We start from the raw sequence: 17,562 nt of genomic DNA on the forward strand, positions 1-17,562 counted from the left end.
TTAGTGATTCAGTTACTGTATTTAGTATGGTGGGCCAAAGAAATTTAACATGTTAGATTACAACTGGCAGTTTCATTCCTATTTCAGAAATACAAATATTGTTGGAGGTGAAAGGAATCTTAGAAGATGCTGTAGTTCAACTCCTTCATTTGACAGATAAAGAAAAACTAACTTGCTTAAGGTCAAACCACTAACTAATGGCAGAATCAGAAGACAGGTCTGGGTGAGCCCAGATTAATTAGGACAATTAAAATTAACAGCAGAACAAGCCCTATCAATACTTTTCCTGATAATATTTCATTCTATCAATTTTCTTTTTGCTCACTATAAATTTATTGAAAAACAAAATTACAAATAGATCACTGCTGTGTCCATTGCAAAATCGTGTATAATTATATAAAGAAATTAACTAGAATTTCTAAATTAGTAAGGATTTCTGGAGAAACACACAAAAACATTTGTGAAGTCATATGGTTTCCTGATATTGCATTTCATGGACCTCCTAGTAGCTTTTCTTCTGAAGGTCAGCTCAGCACTGCTGAACAACCTCTGCAGGGAACAAGAACGTGTCTGAAAATTAGAAAGTTTGTGTAGCCTTACGGACCCATGATAGGCATAAATTAAGAATTTGGACTTTGAGCTCATTGCCTGCATGTGTGTGCATGTGTGTGTGTTTGCAGGTATTTCTTCTCTCTTCAAGAGTGAATACACTAAATCTCTAACCAAAGCCATGATGATATTCTTGGAATTCTAGCACATATAGATTCAAGTTCCTACGATAACCCTGTACTCCCACCTCCTCCCAATAATACCCTTGATTTAGATTTTCTTCTTTATGTGAATATTCTTATTTTATCCCACACCGAGCACACATTTGGGGTACATGTGTATATCTTTTACTTCATATATGAGTTTTTTTCCCTGTGAGACCAAATGAAGAAGGATTAAAGGCTTTAATTGAAGATGGGAGTTATCTTGGATTCCCCAGATGCTTCTTTCTTTTACTCTTCGTATTTCATCCATCAACAAATCTAACCTTTTATGTCTTCTATATATTTTTATTTTTATTTTTATTTTATTTTACTTTAAGTTCTGGGATACATGTGCAGAATGTGCAAGTTTGTGACATAGGTATACATGTGCCATGGTGGTTTGTTGCACCTATCAACCACTCATCTAGATTTTAAGTCACATATGCATTAGTTATCTGTCTTAATGATCTCCCTCCCCTTGTCCCTCACCCTCCGACAGGCCCCAGTGTTTATGTGTTTTTATTGTTCAGCTCCCACTTATGAGTGAGAACATGCAGTATTTGGTTTTCTGTTCCTGTGTTATTTGCTGAGGATGGTGATTTCCAGCTTCTTCCATGTCCCTGCAAAGGATATGAACTCATTCATTTTTCATTTTTTTTTTTTTTTGTCTCTGTCTCTGTCTCTGTCTCCCAGGCTGGAGTGCAGTGGCCCAATCTCGGCTTACTACAACCTCTGCCTCCAAGGTTCAAGCAATTCTCCTGCCTCAGCCTCCCAAATAGCTGGGACTACAGGCGTCCACCTCCACTCCCGGCTCATTTTTTTGTATTTTTAGTAGAGACGGGGTTTCACCATATTGGCCAGGCTGGTCTCGAACTCCTGACCTTGTGATCTGCCTGCCTCGGCCTCCCAAAGTGCTGGGATTACAGGCTTGAGCCACCGCGCCCGGCTGAACTCATTCATTTTTATGGCTATATAGCATTCCATGGTGTATGTTTGCCACATTTTCTTTATCCAGTCTATCATTGATGGGCATTTGGGTTGGTTCCAAGTCTTTGCTATTGTAAATAGTGCTGCAATAAGCATATGTGTGCCTATGTCTTTCTAGTAGAATGATTTCTAATCCTTTGGGTATATACCCAGTAATGGGATGGCTGGGTCAAATGGTATTTCTAGTTCTAGATCCTTGAGAAATTGCCACACTGTCTTCCACAATGGCTGAACTAATTTACACTCCCACCAACAGTGTAAAAATATTCCTGTTTCTCTACATCCTCTCCAGCATCTGTTGTTTCCTGACTTTTTAATAATCACCATTCTAAGTGGCGTGAGATGGTATCTCATTGTGGTTTTGATTTGCACTTCTATAATGACCAGTGATAATGAGCTTTCTTTCATATGTTTGTTGGCTGCATAAATATCTTCTTTTGAGAAGTGACTGTTCATATCCTTTGCTCACTTTTTGATGGAGTTGTTTGTATTTTTCTTGTAAATTTGTATAAGTCCCTTGTAGATTCTGGATATTAGCCCTTTGTCAGATGGATAGATTGTGAAAGTTTTCTCCCATTCTGTAGGTTGCCCATTCACTCTGATGAGTTTCTTTTGCTGTGCAGAAGTTCTTTAGTTTAATTGGATTCCATTTTGGCTTTTGCTGCAATTGCTCTTGGTGTTTTAGTCATGAAGTCATGAAGTCTTTGCCCATGCCTATGTCCTGAATGGTATTGCCTCAGTTTTCTTCTAGGGTTTTTATGGTTTTAGGTTTCACATTTAAGTCTTTAACCCATCTTGAGTTAATTTTTGTATAAGGTGTAAGGAAGGGGTCCAATTTTCTGCATATGGCTGGCCAGTTTTCCCAGCACCATTTCTTAAATAGGGAATTCTTCTCGCCATTGTTTTTGTCAGTTTTGTGGAAGATCAGATGGTTGTAGACTTGTGGCGTTATTTGTGAGATCTCTATTCTGTTCCCTTGGTCTATATATCTGTTTTGGTACCGGTACCATGCTGTTTTGGTTACTGTAGCCTTGTAGTATAGTTTGAAGTCAGGTAGCATGATGCCTCCAGCTTTGTTCTTTTTGCTTAGGATTGTCTTGGCTATACGGGCTTTTTTTTTTGGTTCCATATGAAATTTAAAGTATATAGTAAGCATCATTCTAAAATAAGAGTTTGTAAACTCTAACCTATGGATCAGATCTGGTCCATTGCTTATTTTTCTTTTTAATAACAGCTTTATTGAGATAAAACGTGTATCATGAATTTTATCCTATCAAGTACAAGGAAAATGTTTTCATATATTGAGAGTTGTGCAAACATAACCACTTGTCTAATTTTAGGGCATTTCTATTGCCCCCTAAAGAAAATCCATTTCTCAGCCGGGCGCAGTGGCTCACACCTGTAATCCCAGCACTTTGAGAGGCCAAGGCAGGCAGATCACAAGGTCAGGATATCAAGACCATCCTGTATAACATGGTGAAACCCCGTTTCTACTAAAAATACAAAAAATTAGCCAGGCGTGGTGGCAGGTGCCTGTAGTCCTAGCTACTTGAGAGGCTGAGGCAGAAGAAGGGCATGAACCTGGGAGGCGGAGCTTGTAGTGAGCCGAGATCGCACCACTGCACTGCAGCCTGGGTGACAGAGTGAGACTCTGTCTCAAAAAACAAAAGAAAATCCATTTCTCATCATTCCATTGCCCTCTCCCTGAGACCCTCCACTTTCTGTCCCTATGAATTTGTCTATTCTGGATATTTTATATAAATGTATTTATACATGTGGTCTTTTGTGACTGGATTCTTTCATGTAATAATATTTTCAAGGTTCATTCATGTTGTAGTATGTATCAGTGCTTCATTCCTTTTTACACTTTTTCTTGACTCAATTCTGTTAGTTTATATCTTTCTATAAATGTCTCTGTTTTACCCAGGTTGTCTGGTTTGTTGGATACAATTTTTTACTGTGTTCTCTTTTAATCCTTTTTATTTCTGCAAGACATGTAATGATGTCTCACTTTTGTTGTTCATTTTTGCAACTTGAATCTTCTTTCTCTTTTTTTGGTCAGTCTAATTAAAGTTGTTGACCTTTTTAAAGAAATAACTTCTGACTTTGTTGATTTTCTCTATTTTTCTTTCTTTCTCTTTTTTTTTGAGATGGAGTCTCGCTCAGTTGCCCAGGCTGGAGTGTAGTGGCGCGATCTCGGCTCACTGCAAGCTCTGCCTCCCGGGTTCCCGCCATTCTCCCGCCTCAGCCTCCCGAGTAGCTGGGACTACAGGCACCCGCCGCCGCGCCTGGCTAATTTTTTTGTATTTTTAGTAGAGACAGGGTTTCACCTTGTTTGCCAGGATGGTCTGGATCTCCTGACCTCGTGATCCGCCCATCTCGGCCTCCCAAAGTGCTGGGATTACAGGCTTGAGCCACCGCGCCCGGCCCTGATTTTCTCTATTTTTCTATTCTCAATTTCAGTTATTTTTCTCTAACCTTTATTTTTTCTTTATTCTGCTTTCTTTGAGTTTAGTTTGTTCTTTTATTTTTATCATATTTTAAGATGGAATGTTAGGGTATTGATTTTAAATCTCTCATTTTATATTAATGTTTATAAATCTCTCAAAATATCTGGAATACAGAAAAAGCAATGCTAAGAGTGAAGTTTCTAGAGAGAAATGCCTGTATCAAAAAGACAGAAAGATCACAAATTGACAACCTAATATCATATCTTAAGGAACTAGAAAAACAAGAAGAAACCAAACCCAAAGCTATCAGAAGAAAAAAAAAAGATCAGACCAGAACTAAATAAAATTTAAAAAAATGAATACAAAGGATGAATGAAACCAAAAGTTGGCTCTTTGAAAAGATAACCAAATTGATAGACCACTAGCTAGATTAACCCCAAAAAGAGAAAGTTTCAAATAAAACTCAATCAGAAATGAATATGGAAACATTACCGCTGATACCACAGAAATACAAAAGATTGTCCAAGATTACTAAGAACATCTCTGTGCACACAAACTGGAAAATCTAGAGGAAATTGATAAATTCCTGGAAAGATACAATCCTCCAAGCTTTAATCAGGAAGAAATAAGAATCTTAGATCATTAATGAGTAATGAGATTGAATCAGTAATAAAATCTTCCAACAACAACAACAAAAAGCCAGGATCCACAGCCAAATTCTATCAGATGTTCAAAGGACAACTTACACCAATCCTACTGAAAGTATTACAAAAGATTGAAAAGGAAGGAGTCCTCGCTATTTCATTCTATGAAGCCAGTATCATTCTGATACCAAAGCCAGGAAAGGACACAACAAAGAAAGAAAGTACAGACCAATATTCCTGATGAAGATAGATGTAAAAATCCTCAACATAATACTAGCAATCCAAATCCAACACCATATCAAAATGATAATTCAACACAATCAAGTGTGTTTCCTCAAGGAATGCAGAGATGTTTCAACTTATGCACATTAATAAATATGAATGTGATTGCCACATAAACGGTATTAAAAACAAAAACGATATGATCATTTCAATATATGTAGAAAGAAACATTTGATAAAATACAGCATATTTTCATATAAAATATGAAACCTTAACAAACTAGGCATAGAAGGAATATACCTTAAAATGATAAATGCCATATAAGACAAACCCATAACAAACATAATACTGAATAGAGAAAAGTTGAAAGCATTCCCCCTCAGAGCTAGAACAGACAAGGATGCCCACTTTCACTATTTCTTTTCAGAAGTAGTGAACTGTGAGAACTGGACATCCTAGCCAGAATAATAAGGCAAGGGAAAGAAAGAAAGGGCATCCAATTTGGAAAAGAGGAAGTCAAACTGTCTCTGTTTGCTGATGATATAATTTTATACCTAGAAAACCCGAAAGTCTCCTCCAAAAGACTCCTAGATTTGATTAATGAATTTAGTGAAGTCTCAGGTTACAAAATCAACATACAAAAATCAGTAGCATTGCTATACACCAATAACAGTCAAGCTGAGAATCAAATCAAGAACTCAATCCTATTTTCAATGGCTACAAAATATTAATCTCTAGGAATATACGTAACCCAAGTGATGATGAATCTCTACAAGGAGAGCTAAAAAAAAACACTGCTGAAATAAGTCACAGTTGAAACAAATGAATGAAAAAAAATTTCATGTTTATGGATAGCAACAATCAATATTGTGAAAATGATTGTACTGCTCAAAACAAGCTACAGATTCCATACAATTCCTATCAAAATAGCAATGTCATTTTTCAAGGAATTAGGGAAAAAATCCTAAAGTTCATCTGAAAGCAAAATGGAGCCCAAATCGCCAAATAAATCTTAAACAAAAAGAGCAAAGCCAGAGGCATCACACTACCTAACTTCAAATTATACTAGAAGGCTATGTTAACCAAAACAGTATGGCACAGGTATAAAAGTACACACATAGACCAGTGGAAACAGAATAGAGAACCTAGAAATAAAGTCTACAACCAACTGATCTTTGACAAAGCACACAAAAACACATACTGGAGAAGGAACACTCTATTCCACAAATGGTGTTCATGAAAAAGAATGAAACTTGATCTCTCTCTCTCATCATAGACAAAAATTAACACAAGATAGATTAAAATCTTAAATGTAAGACCTGAATCCATGAAAATTCTTAAAGAAAGGTTAGGAAAAACTCTTCTAGACATTGGCCTAGACAAAGAATTTATGACTAAGAGCCCAAAAGCAAATGCAACAAAAAGAAAAATAAACAAATGGGACTTAATTAAACTAAAACTTTTCTGCACAGCAAAATAATCCATAGAGTAAACAGACAACCTAAAGAATGAAAGAAAATATTCAAAACCATGTTCCTGGCAAAGGACTGACATCCAGAATTTGTGAGGGAACTAAAACAAATCAGGAAGAAAGAAACAAGTCCCATTATATATTAGGCAAATGACATGAACAGATATCTCTCAAAAGAAGATATACAAATGGCCAACAAACATATACAAAAATCTTCAACATCACTAATCATAAGGAAAATGCAAATTAAAACCACAATGAGATGCCACTTTACCCAAGTCAGAATGCCATTCTTAAAAAGTCAAAAACCTATAGATGTTGGTGAGGATGTGGTGAAAAAAGAATGCTTATAACACAATTGGTGGGAATGTAAATTAGCACAGCCTCTATGGAAAACATTATGGAGATTTCTCAAAGAACTAAAAATAGATCTACTATTTGATCCAGCAGTTCCTCTATTGGGTATTTACCCAAGGAAAATAAGTTATATAAAAAAGCATCTGCACTTATATGTTTATTGCAGCACAGTTCACAATTGCAAAGATGTGGAATCAACCTAAGTGCTCTGTAGCCAATGAGAGGATTACAAAAAATGTTGTGGGTGTATGTGTATATATGTGTATGTGTGTGTGTATTCACATATATATGTACATATATTTGTGTATGTATACACATGTATAATCAATTGTAAGTAAAATCCACTTGTACTCGTAAAGCTATTGAAATAAACATTTTTAAAAATTAGATAAATACAACTATAAATTTATCTCTAAGCACTGCTTTAGCTGAATTTCATAAGTTTTGGTATATTGTGTTTTTGTTTTCATTCATCTCAAAATGTTTTATAATTTTTTGTGTGATTTCTTCTTTGACCAATGGTTATTTAAGACTGTATTGTTCAATTTTCACATATTTATGAATTTCTCAATTTTTTTTTCCAATTATTGATTGCTAACTTAACTCTGTTAGGGTAAGAGAACATACTTTGCATAATTTCATCTTTTTAAATTTATTGAGGTTTGTTTTACACCCTAACATATGGTCTACCTGTAGAATGTTTTATATGCACTTGAGAAGACTGTGTATTCTGCAATTGTTGACTGAACTGTTTAATAGATGTCTGCTAGGTCTAGTTGGTTTATCACATTGTTCAAGTCTTTTATACTCCTGTTGATAATTTACCTAGTTGTTCAATCTATTGTTAAAAGCAGAGCATTAAAGTCTCCAAATATTGTTGAGTTTTCTATTTCTCTCTTCCTTCAGGCTTTTTTGTTAGGTGAATATATGTTTATAATTATTATAGCTTTCTGATTGGGTGATCCTTTTGTCCTAAAATGTTCTTCTTTGTGTCTAGAAATAATTTTAACCTCAAAGTCTGTTTTGTCTGATATTAGTATAGAAACTTCAGCTCTTTTTGCTTATTATTTGAATGATATTCTTTTAATTTCAATGTAGTTGTGTCTTTGAATCTAAAGTATATCTCTGGTAGACAACAAATAGTTGGATTATGTTTTTGTATTCATTTTAACAAACTCTGTCTTTTGATTCAAGTGCTTATTTAAATTTCGTGTAGTTAGTGCTAAGGTAGCATTTACATCAGCCATTTTGCTATTTCTTTAAAATATGATTGAATTTGCCCCATTTCCTGTGCCCAGACCCTCTGTTCAAAAGATGAAGAATCACTTATGCCAAAATTCTATGGTTTCAATAAATGCTACTAATAAATAACTGCTTGGTCAAAAGAGTGTTGTATGGGGTTCAGTCCTCTGACCTCCTCTGCCATGCGTGTTTTTTTTTTTTTTTTTTTTTTTTTTTTTTTTTTTTTGAGTGGGATGTCAAGCTGCTCTCTTTATCTGGAGTGATATAATGAGAGCTGATAAGCCCCTAAGTGTCCCGTCTCCCTTATCCTAAATTTGTGGTGCTAAGTAGATTGCAAAGAAATTAGGACAAAGTTAAATACATGGGAAAAGGTGCTTGAGGAGAAATTGACTTTCTTACTCTCATATCACACTGTATACTTACGTATACAGGAGGGTTAGGTTGGTATTTTAATGGGTATGTAGCCTTTTGAGATGCTGATAAAAGAATCTGTAATATGGCCTCTCATTATTTTGTGCAGCCTTGGCACTGAACTTGGCAATTCAGATCCTAGAGCCTGTCCTTCCTGGATAAAAATGGAAATAATATAAATTAACCCTTTCCTCCTCTAGAGGAAAATTGAAAGGCTCAGGGTCAAGAGATCTTCAAATTAATAAAGGCTTCTCCCTAGCCACCTGCTATTCTACGTCTCTTTAAAGAAACAGCTGCAATTTTTAGGACAAATTCATGAGATTAGCATAGCATCCTTTTGGATTTTCTTTTAAGATAGATGCACTTTGGGAGGCCGAGACGGGCAGATCACGAGGTCAGGAGATCGAGACCATCCTGGCGAACACGGTGAAACCCTGTCTCTACTAAAAAATACAAAAAACTAGCCGGCGAGGTGCCGGCCCCCGGAAGCCCAGCTACTCCGGAGGCTGAGGCAGGAGAATGGCGTGAACCCGGGAGGCGGAGCTTGCAGTGAGCTGAGATCCGGCCACTGCACTCCAGCCTGGGCGACAGAGCCAGACTCCGTCTCAAAAAAAAAAAAGATGAATAGTTTATAAACATAATTTTATCAAGTTGCTTAATTTCCACTTATTTTAAAATCAAATTTTCTAAAATTATATAATATTTCGAGCAGAATTCTTTATGTTTGAAATGATAATGAAACTGCTCTTGGGGATAAGGATTAAGGAAATGCTTTTTTGATTCATAGTAGAAACTAATAGGAATTGGGGATTTTAAAATTCTTTCTCATTGTTAATGGTGAGTCTAGGTGAAGCAGGTCAGACCCAGTTAAATTTAGACCCAACTCTCTAATTTCTGTAAAACAGGATTAAAAGTTAGAATAATCTTATGTCTGGAACATCCTGAATATTTTTATCTCTTTTTATAGGAAGATTGGGTATATTTGATTGACTGATTTTTTCTTTGTGTGGCTCAAGGCATAAAACAAAGAAATTTAAACAGTAAACAATCTATTTTTAGTTTATTAAGATCCAGAAACAAGACAGAGAACCAAGAGAAGAAGCGAAAAAATCTAATAAGAAAAGTGAACACAGTCAGTTACAATATTTTTGTATTCTTTCCCATGAAAGATAATTACATGGTGAATTTCTCAAGTCCAGAGTTCACATTGTACCTGTGGTGTACAAATTCCATTAATGCTCTCTCTGTCTCTAGCTGTAATCTACAAATATTGGAACATGAAAACTTCAGGTAATCTGAATAGTTGAACTCACTAATCCATGGCATTTCATTTTTCATATAAGGTAAGGAGAAGAGATTTTCACTTGCACAGACCAGATATCTTAGTCAACTTGGGCTGCTTTAACAAAAATACCATAGAATGGGTGGCTTAAACAAAAACATGTATTTCTCCAGTCCTAGAGTCCAGGAAGTCCAAGATCTAGGTGCCAGCAGATCGGTGTCTGGATCTGGTTTGCAGATGGCTATCTTCTCCTTGTGTTTTCACCTGGCAGAGAGCAGAGAGAGTGAGGGCAAGTTCTCATGTCTCTTCCTATAAGGGCGCTAATCCTAATCACCAGGGATCTACCCTCTTGACCTAATTACCTCCCCAAAGCCCCACCTCCTAATATCATTGCATTGGGGATTAGGATATCAACATATGAGGTTTGGGGGCAAAACTCATAAGTAGTCTGTAGGACAGGTGCTCATAAAGTGTGATAGGTACTTTAGATCATTCCAGAGCTGTGTCTAAAACTCGTAAGTGCCTGGACATGAAGAAGTGTTGAAGGGAGTCTATTTGCATAAGAGGTGGAAACACCTCCCTATGAGGAATTCTAATGAGGAAAAGAAGAAATGAGAAATGATAGCTTGATTCAAGAATAATGCCACAGAATCAGAGAGGAAGGAGATTTTGGAGTACAATGTCCTTTTCTCAAATATTCTCCCAGTCCAGTGCCATGGACTCCTGTCGGAGTGTTCTATGAAAAGGTTGTAAGAGTGAGCCAGAAGAGCCAGTTCATCAAAATTCCACTAAGAAGTAAGAGTTCCACAGCCCAGTGCTGAGACCCAAGAGCAGAGTGTAAACCTAAGGTGACGAGAGCATGTCTTCACTTCACTGTGGAAGTGAAGGCAGTCAGAACTCTCAGCTAAGACTGATATCTTGGAATAATGATGTATACCAGGTTAAAGAAAATAAAAAGAGACTAATTTCCAAACAACACACACATGCAAAATAGCTGGACTGGTGATAAGGAAGTAAAAGCAGGAACCAAAGAGTAGAAATTGTAAATTAGCATCTCTCACATTTGTCTTTGTCAACCGTAGTTCTCATAAAGAGGTGTCCTTAATTATGGTGACAGCTTTCTGAGGTCTTGAAGATGACTAGAGAAAGGAAAAGCAAGAATAATGATGGTACAGGCCACCCCATTTCCTGAAAGGGAAGCACAGTGATGAACTCTTAACTCCTCTGAAAACTTCTAGGAGTCTACAGGGATTTTGAAAGGGAGCTGGAGGTCTGATAATGCTGTGTAGGTACAGTCAGAGAACACAGTGTGGAATTCTGAATGCAACCCTTACTTTATTGATAGTATGATGAGGCCACGGGAAACTATAGAACTTAAGGAAAAATATTCTTAAGTCGTCAGGAAGATTAAGTTTAAGAAGGAATAAGAACTTGAAAGAATCTTTATTTTTATATTTAGAGATCACTTTCACTTATGTTTTGATGCATCCTTCATGACACGCTGATTTTGAAGGGCTTATCTTCATTGCATAAGTACAGGAAATAGCCCCAGTTTCCCTGAGTTTCCAAGGTTTTAAGGCTGATGAGTGGGAGAGTGCAGTTTAGTCCTCAGAGCTAATGAGTTAGTCTCTAAGAAGTATTGCTCCAATGAGGCTTTAAGGTCCTAAATGCCATCTCATTTGCAAGACCTCAGGAACCACTTGTGAAACAGGCACTTCATGGTTAGGGATGACTTTCAAAAATTGAGAGAGAAAATGAGTAATTGCAAAATAAAATTCTACATTTATTAAGTTGGGCACAATATGCTTTATAGAGAATAACCAGAAGCAGGTTGGAGCAGAATTGGTGGTATGGCTGTAATGTGGCGGCCCCCTGAGCACAGGTAAGATGGGGCATTGCTTGGAATAGCCTGAATCGAACATCCTCTCTTAGAAACGGGATCCTTGCTCCAGGCATTTGTGTGCTTTCTGGAGCCATCACAATAACACAGAGATTGAGATATTCAAAATAATTATCAGGTCAGTATTTTCTTGTTTATGCTTTTGTTTTGGCAGCTAGCTCGGAGGAAAGCTATCCAGTACCACATAGGCTGTCCAATGTCTCAGGAGTCCTTCAACACCCTGTAAATCTCCCAGCCCCTTTCCATCTTTTGATGACATAATGAACCATGCCAAATCCCACTTAATTCAAACACCAACAAAATCCCATGATACAGGCTTATGCAATTAAATTTTTGAGAATGCTTTACTATGCAATTCTCAAACATAAACATAGGTAGAAAAAAATAGTATAATGACCCTCTGTGTATGTATTACTCACCTTCAACAATTATTTACACAAAGTCAGGGTTAATTTCAAATGATTATTTAAAAATATATACTCTGGCATAGACTGTTAGCTCTAACCTAAATGTGTTCATCTCTTCTTTCATAATAGTGGAAGCCATTAGTTATAGCTCCTCAGAATAGCGACTGCATTTTCCATCCTAACTTGTGGGTAGGTCTGACCATGTGGTTCAGTTCTGGCTAAGGGGGTGTGAGCAACAGTGATGACTGTAACTTCTTCATGTGCCCTGTAAGGTAAGGGGTGTGGCATTTCTTTCTCTCTTTACCCTCTACTGCTCTGTTTTTCAGATAAGGAAGTAAACTGCTTTGGACCAGAGACAAAGACCCTACTTTAATGATGGTAGAGCCACAAAGCAGAGTGTCCAGGCCTCTGAAGACTTGACAGAGTAGAACTGCTATACAAGTTAGACTATTATGTGAGAGAGAAATAAACATCTATCCAGTTTATGATGTGTGGTCCTCTAATGTAAATCAGTTTACTTGAGTTTGTGTTACTAGCACAAAACCAACATTCTAACAATCTTTATAAATGATTGTATAATGTTTGATGAATAGAAATTTGAGCCTGTATATTAACAGCACTTCTGTTATTTGATGATATATTACATGTTAGCTCAGCACTTACATTACAATTTCTCTGGTTCTCACTCAACAAATATTTCCTGAGTGGCTACTATATGCCAGGCACTGTTCCCAACAACTGGAATTGTGTCTGGCATATAGTAGCCACTCAGGAAATATAAAAATAAGCTTTCTGTCCCCATAAAACTTATGTCATGTTATGGGATGAATGCTTACATCCTATTGTATTAGTCTGTTCTCATGTTGCTAATAAAGACATACCCAATACTGGGTATTTTATAAAGGAAAGAGTTTTAATTGACTCACAGTTCCACATGGTTGGAGAGGCCTCACAATCGTGATGGAAGGTGAACAAGGAGCAAAATCATGTCTTACATGGCAGCAGGCAAGAGAATATGTGCAGGGGAACTCCTGTTTATAAAACCATCAAATTTTGTGAGACTTATTCACTACCACAAGAACAGAATGGGAGAAACCACCCTCATGATTCAATTACCTCCCACCAGTTTCCTCCCATGACATATGGTGACTATTACAATTCAAGGTGAGATTTGGGTAGGGACATAGAGCCAAACCGTATCACCTCTTAAAATTCATATGTTGAAGTCCTAATCCCCAGTGTGATGGTATTTGGAGGTGAGATCTTGGGAGTTAATTATCTTTACATTAGGTCATGAAGGTAGCATCCTCATAAAGGGATTAGTACCCTTATCGGAAGAGGAAGACAGAGATCTCTGTCCCTTCAGGAGTAAGCATTGAAGAAAGACTATGTGAGGACACAATTAGAAGGCAGCCATCTGCAAGCAAGGAAGACAGCCGTCACCAGCTCCCAAATCTACAGGTCCATTAATTTGGAATTCTCAGCCTCCAGAACTGTGAGAAATACATTTCTGTTGTTTGAGCCACCCAGTCTGTGATATTTTGTAACAGCAGCCCAAGCTAAGACACATTCTAATAGATTTTTGCTTTCTGCTTCAACTTTTTACTATGAGCTCATTTATTCATTCATTCAACAAATACGTATGGACTAGCCAAAATTGCCAGTCTCTATTCTAGGTGCTTGGCATGCAGTAGTGAAGAAAAGAGTCAAAATCTCTCTGTTCCTAGGACTTACATTCTAGAGGGGGAGATGGACAGATAAGCAAGATCAATAAGTATTATTAAAATATGTACTGTAACAAATAGTGATACATGCTAAGGAGTAAAGTAAAGCAGGAAAGGGTGGTGAGAAATAGAAGAGATGAAGTTTTATATTTTAGATGGGGCCATCAGAGATCCCTTCATTCTATTTGAACAGAGACATGAAGGAACGATGGAGCAAGCTGTGCCGACAGTCAGGGTGGAAGCAGTCCAGGCAGAAGGAATTCCATGTGCAAAACCCAGAGGTGGTACTATTTTCTGGAAACTGCAATGAGGCCCATGTGGCTAGAGTTGAGTGAACCAGAAGGATACCAGTAGGAAAGACAGTCTTATCCTTTAGGGGTTTTTTAGGGCCCAGATGGCTCAAAAGCTGACATATCTTGCGTCATTAAAAACTAGGCATCTTTGCCTCACCCTGACAGTGTTTCCTTTTTTTAAATTATCCCTGTTACAAATATTATCCCTGCAAACAACCATTGGCATAGTCCTATGGGCAAGTACACATTGTTGTCTCAGTAGAATGGCATGGCTGGATTGTTGACACAGGGGCAACATCACATATATGATCTAATGGGGTGAGTCTGAAGCCAGTCAAATGAATAGTAGTGAAGAGAGGAAACCCACAGGAGGAAGCAGGCAGTGAAGGATCATGGGGTGGAAGCTTTGGATGCTGGCGGTGAAGAAGAGAAGGGGCCAGCAGCCTCTTTCTAGCACCAGCTATTTGTGATGAGTGGCAGGTGTTGATCAGAGCAATGCTAATATATAGAAAGTGGGGGAGAGCTTCAAGGATGTAAATATAGGAAGTTTTGGGGGAAAATGTTCAGGTTATGACTCATGGAGGGAGAGAGATAAAACAGGTTAGCTTAAATAGTGTGCATACTTTTAACCAAACAGGTAAGAGTCACAGAGGGCACAGAAAAAAATAGGACCAAAGTGAGTTAGTCTTCTCACTGTGTCCTCACATGGCCTTTCCTCAGTGCTTATGCCACCCTTGTTGCCCTGATTTTCAGAGGTATCATATTATTATAAAAACATTATAAGAGGAAAACCAGTTCCTACTGAAGTAAAGAATAGAGATGGGGGCCACATGTGGTTTCTCTAGTTCCCCCCCTGAGGGAAGATCTGGAGGGGAGTTTGAGAGGAATTTCTCACCATTAGCAAAAAGGGAAGGATTTGACTTAGTATAAAAAGACATACTTGATCCTGAGTTCTGGAGAGAGTGTCCACGTATAGCTGACATTTCTCTTTTGATGCTGACCTTAGATTGGAGTCATTGCAGGAAATAAATAGTGCAGTGTCATATCCATGTTCTAGTGTATGGTTCACATGGATAATGCTGCTTGGGAGGAACCCAGAATACTGAACTATAAAAGGTGCATCTGCACTCTCTTGGCAGCTAGGATTGTTCTCCAGGCCCTGACAGATTGGGCCTGCCCAGAGGGAACAATAGGACAGGGAAGCAACTGTGTAGCATAAGGGCTGCTTTTGATCAAACAAATGGGTGATAGCAAATAGGTGATGAAAAATAGGAAACATCTCAGTTTCTTCTGTAAATCTTGTGTTGCACCTTGTTCCTTACTATAGTGCTATTTGAGTTGAAGGCTGAGATGGTGTCAAACTCAACAGAATGGAGTAGTAAATATGGTTGATTTGCCATATGTGCTGTGAGCAACATAGGAGAGGGTGATGGTCTGTGTGTTACACATTTGCTATCTCTGTAATAAATCATTGCTTTGATAAATAATATGACAAGTATTTCTGATACATTTTTCTTTTATAATAGAATATATTTTAAATTTCGGAACAGTGGAATTCTGTGTCCAAAGAGAGACTGGAGGTACCTAGGTCAAAATGTATGTATAACAGCAATTTAGATTTTGTAAGAATATAGCAAGAAAATTGCCCTGAGTTGGGCAGTATCAGTGGAAAAGACACAAACTGTTTTTTTTCTATTGTCTTACTTGATAGCAATCAACATAGACTACTTCTGTGACCACATGTGTGTGGGTTTTTCCCCACATCTCAAGCAAGCAATCAATCAGCTGCACAGCAGACACCAGCTGGGTGTGTTCTAATTCATTTCTGACACTATTTACCTGGAGATAGCATCAGATCTCACAGGTTGAGAGCTCATTCTCAAGAGTACACCCCTTCCTTCTGCTGTCAAGCCTGAGCCCCAGGTTGTTTGATCTGTGCTTCTGACTGACTGGCTATAAATCAGTGTTCACATGACCCTTTCCTGGGGTTTGATTAATTTGTTAGAGTGGCTCGCAGGACTCAGAGAAACACTCACATGTACCAGCTTATTACAAAGAATATTACAAAGGATACAGATGATGGGATACCTGGAGCAAGGTATTGTGGGGGCAGTGGGGCTTCCACACTCTCCCAGGTGTTCCACCCTCCAGGAACCTCCCTGTGTTCAGTTATCCCAGAAGCTTTCTGTCCCATGTCCTTTTGCATTGGATAGGCATGATTGAAGCATGGGCAACTGTGTAGAAATGTGATTGGACAAGGAGGGTACGATAGACACAGAAAACCAACAAGATCTGTTCAGATTCTTCTTGGCCTCTCCATGCAGCATTCCTTCCTCCAGAGTATGGGGCAGGGCCTCTTCTGAACTGAGGGCCTTATGATCCATAATCAGACAAAGTAGTTCAGAAAATTTCCTTATGGCAAGCTCCAAGCCAAAAAGGCGAGATAATATTTCTCCCCATCTTGGTGAGGGGGAAAAAAAAAACAGTAGGTGAAAAGAAGCCAGAGAAGTTCAGAAAAAAAAGATTCTGTTTTCTGAGACCTGCTTCTTGAGGCCCAAATTGCCCTAACATTATAAGAAAGACTGTAACAAAGGCTATGGGAGTTATGAGCCAGGAACCCTGGACAAAAGCAAATATATTATATGTGTGTGTGTGTGTGTGTGTGTGTGTGTATGTGTGTGTGTGTATATAGTCAATACAGGCAAGCTGAGGCTATTTTATTGAGATGACACAATGGTCTCATGATTAATCTGAGTGTAAAGATAAAATAATTGGCTCTGGGAAATCATGTTTATTCTGTCCTTGTAGAAATTAAAGTCGAAGCGTCATGTGAAGGGAAGTATAGAAGGGATTCCAGCCATATTTGGACTTCAAATGCAGGTAAGTGCCTAGTTCAATGGTCTCTTTAAAATGTAAGCCTACTACTTGGTTTTTATTCACTCTCATTTATTTTAGTATCTTGATTTTCTTGATGTCATGGTCACATAGGCAGAAAGTCATTGTGGATGGTACTCATTTTTAGTGGTTCAATAGAGCCTGAATTGATAAAAATTTGGCTCAACTTAGAGAAAACTTATAATATTAAAATAGGTGAAATGAATATAAGAAATAGTGAAAATGGTACATGATCATTCCTCATGATCATTCCTATAATATTTAAGCAGAAATAGAACCTTCCATGGTTGCATTAACCTTGCAAATGGGGGACCCTTGGTATTGTACATCTGCTGGTCTCTAAGTCCTTTGATTGATGCTGTGATTCAATAAGGACTAAAAAATGTTCATTGGTGATGGTGAATATGATTCATATAATATTGGAGACTGTATTAAGTGTCAGTCATATATTACATAAGATATCCTGCTGCTTCCATAGGAAAAGTCTAGTTTTATTGCAACTTACTTTCCAGTCAAACCTCAGGT

The sequence above is a fragment of the Colobus angolensis genome, unplaced genomic scaffold, assembly GCF_000951035.1.
Source record: "Colobus angolensis palliatus isolate OR3802 unplaced genomic scaffold, Cang.pa_1.0 Scaffold146, whole genome shotgun sequence".
NCBI classification, from domain to species: domain Eukaryota; kingdom Metazoa; phylum Chordata; class Mammalia; order Primates; family Cercopithecidae; genus Colobus; species Colobus angolensis.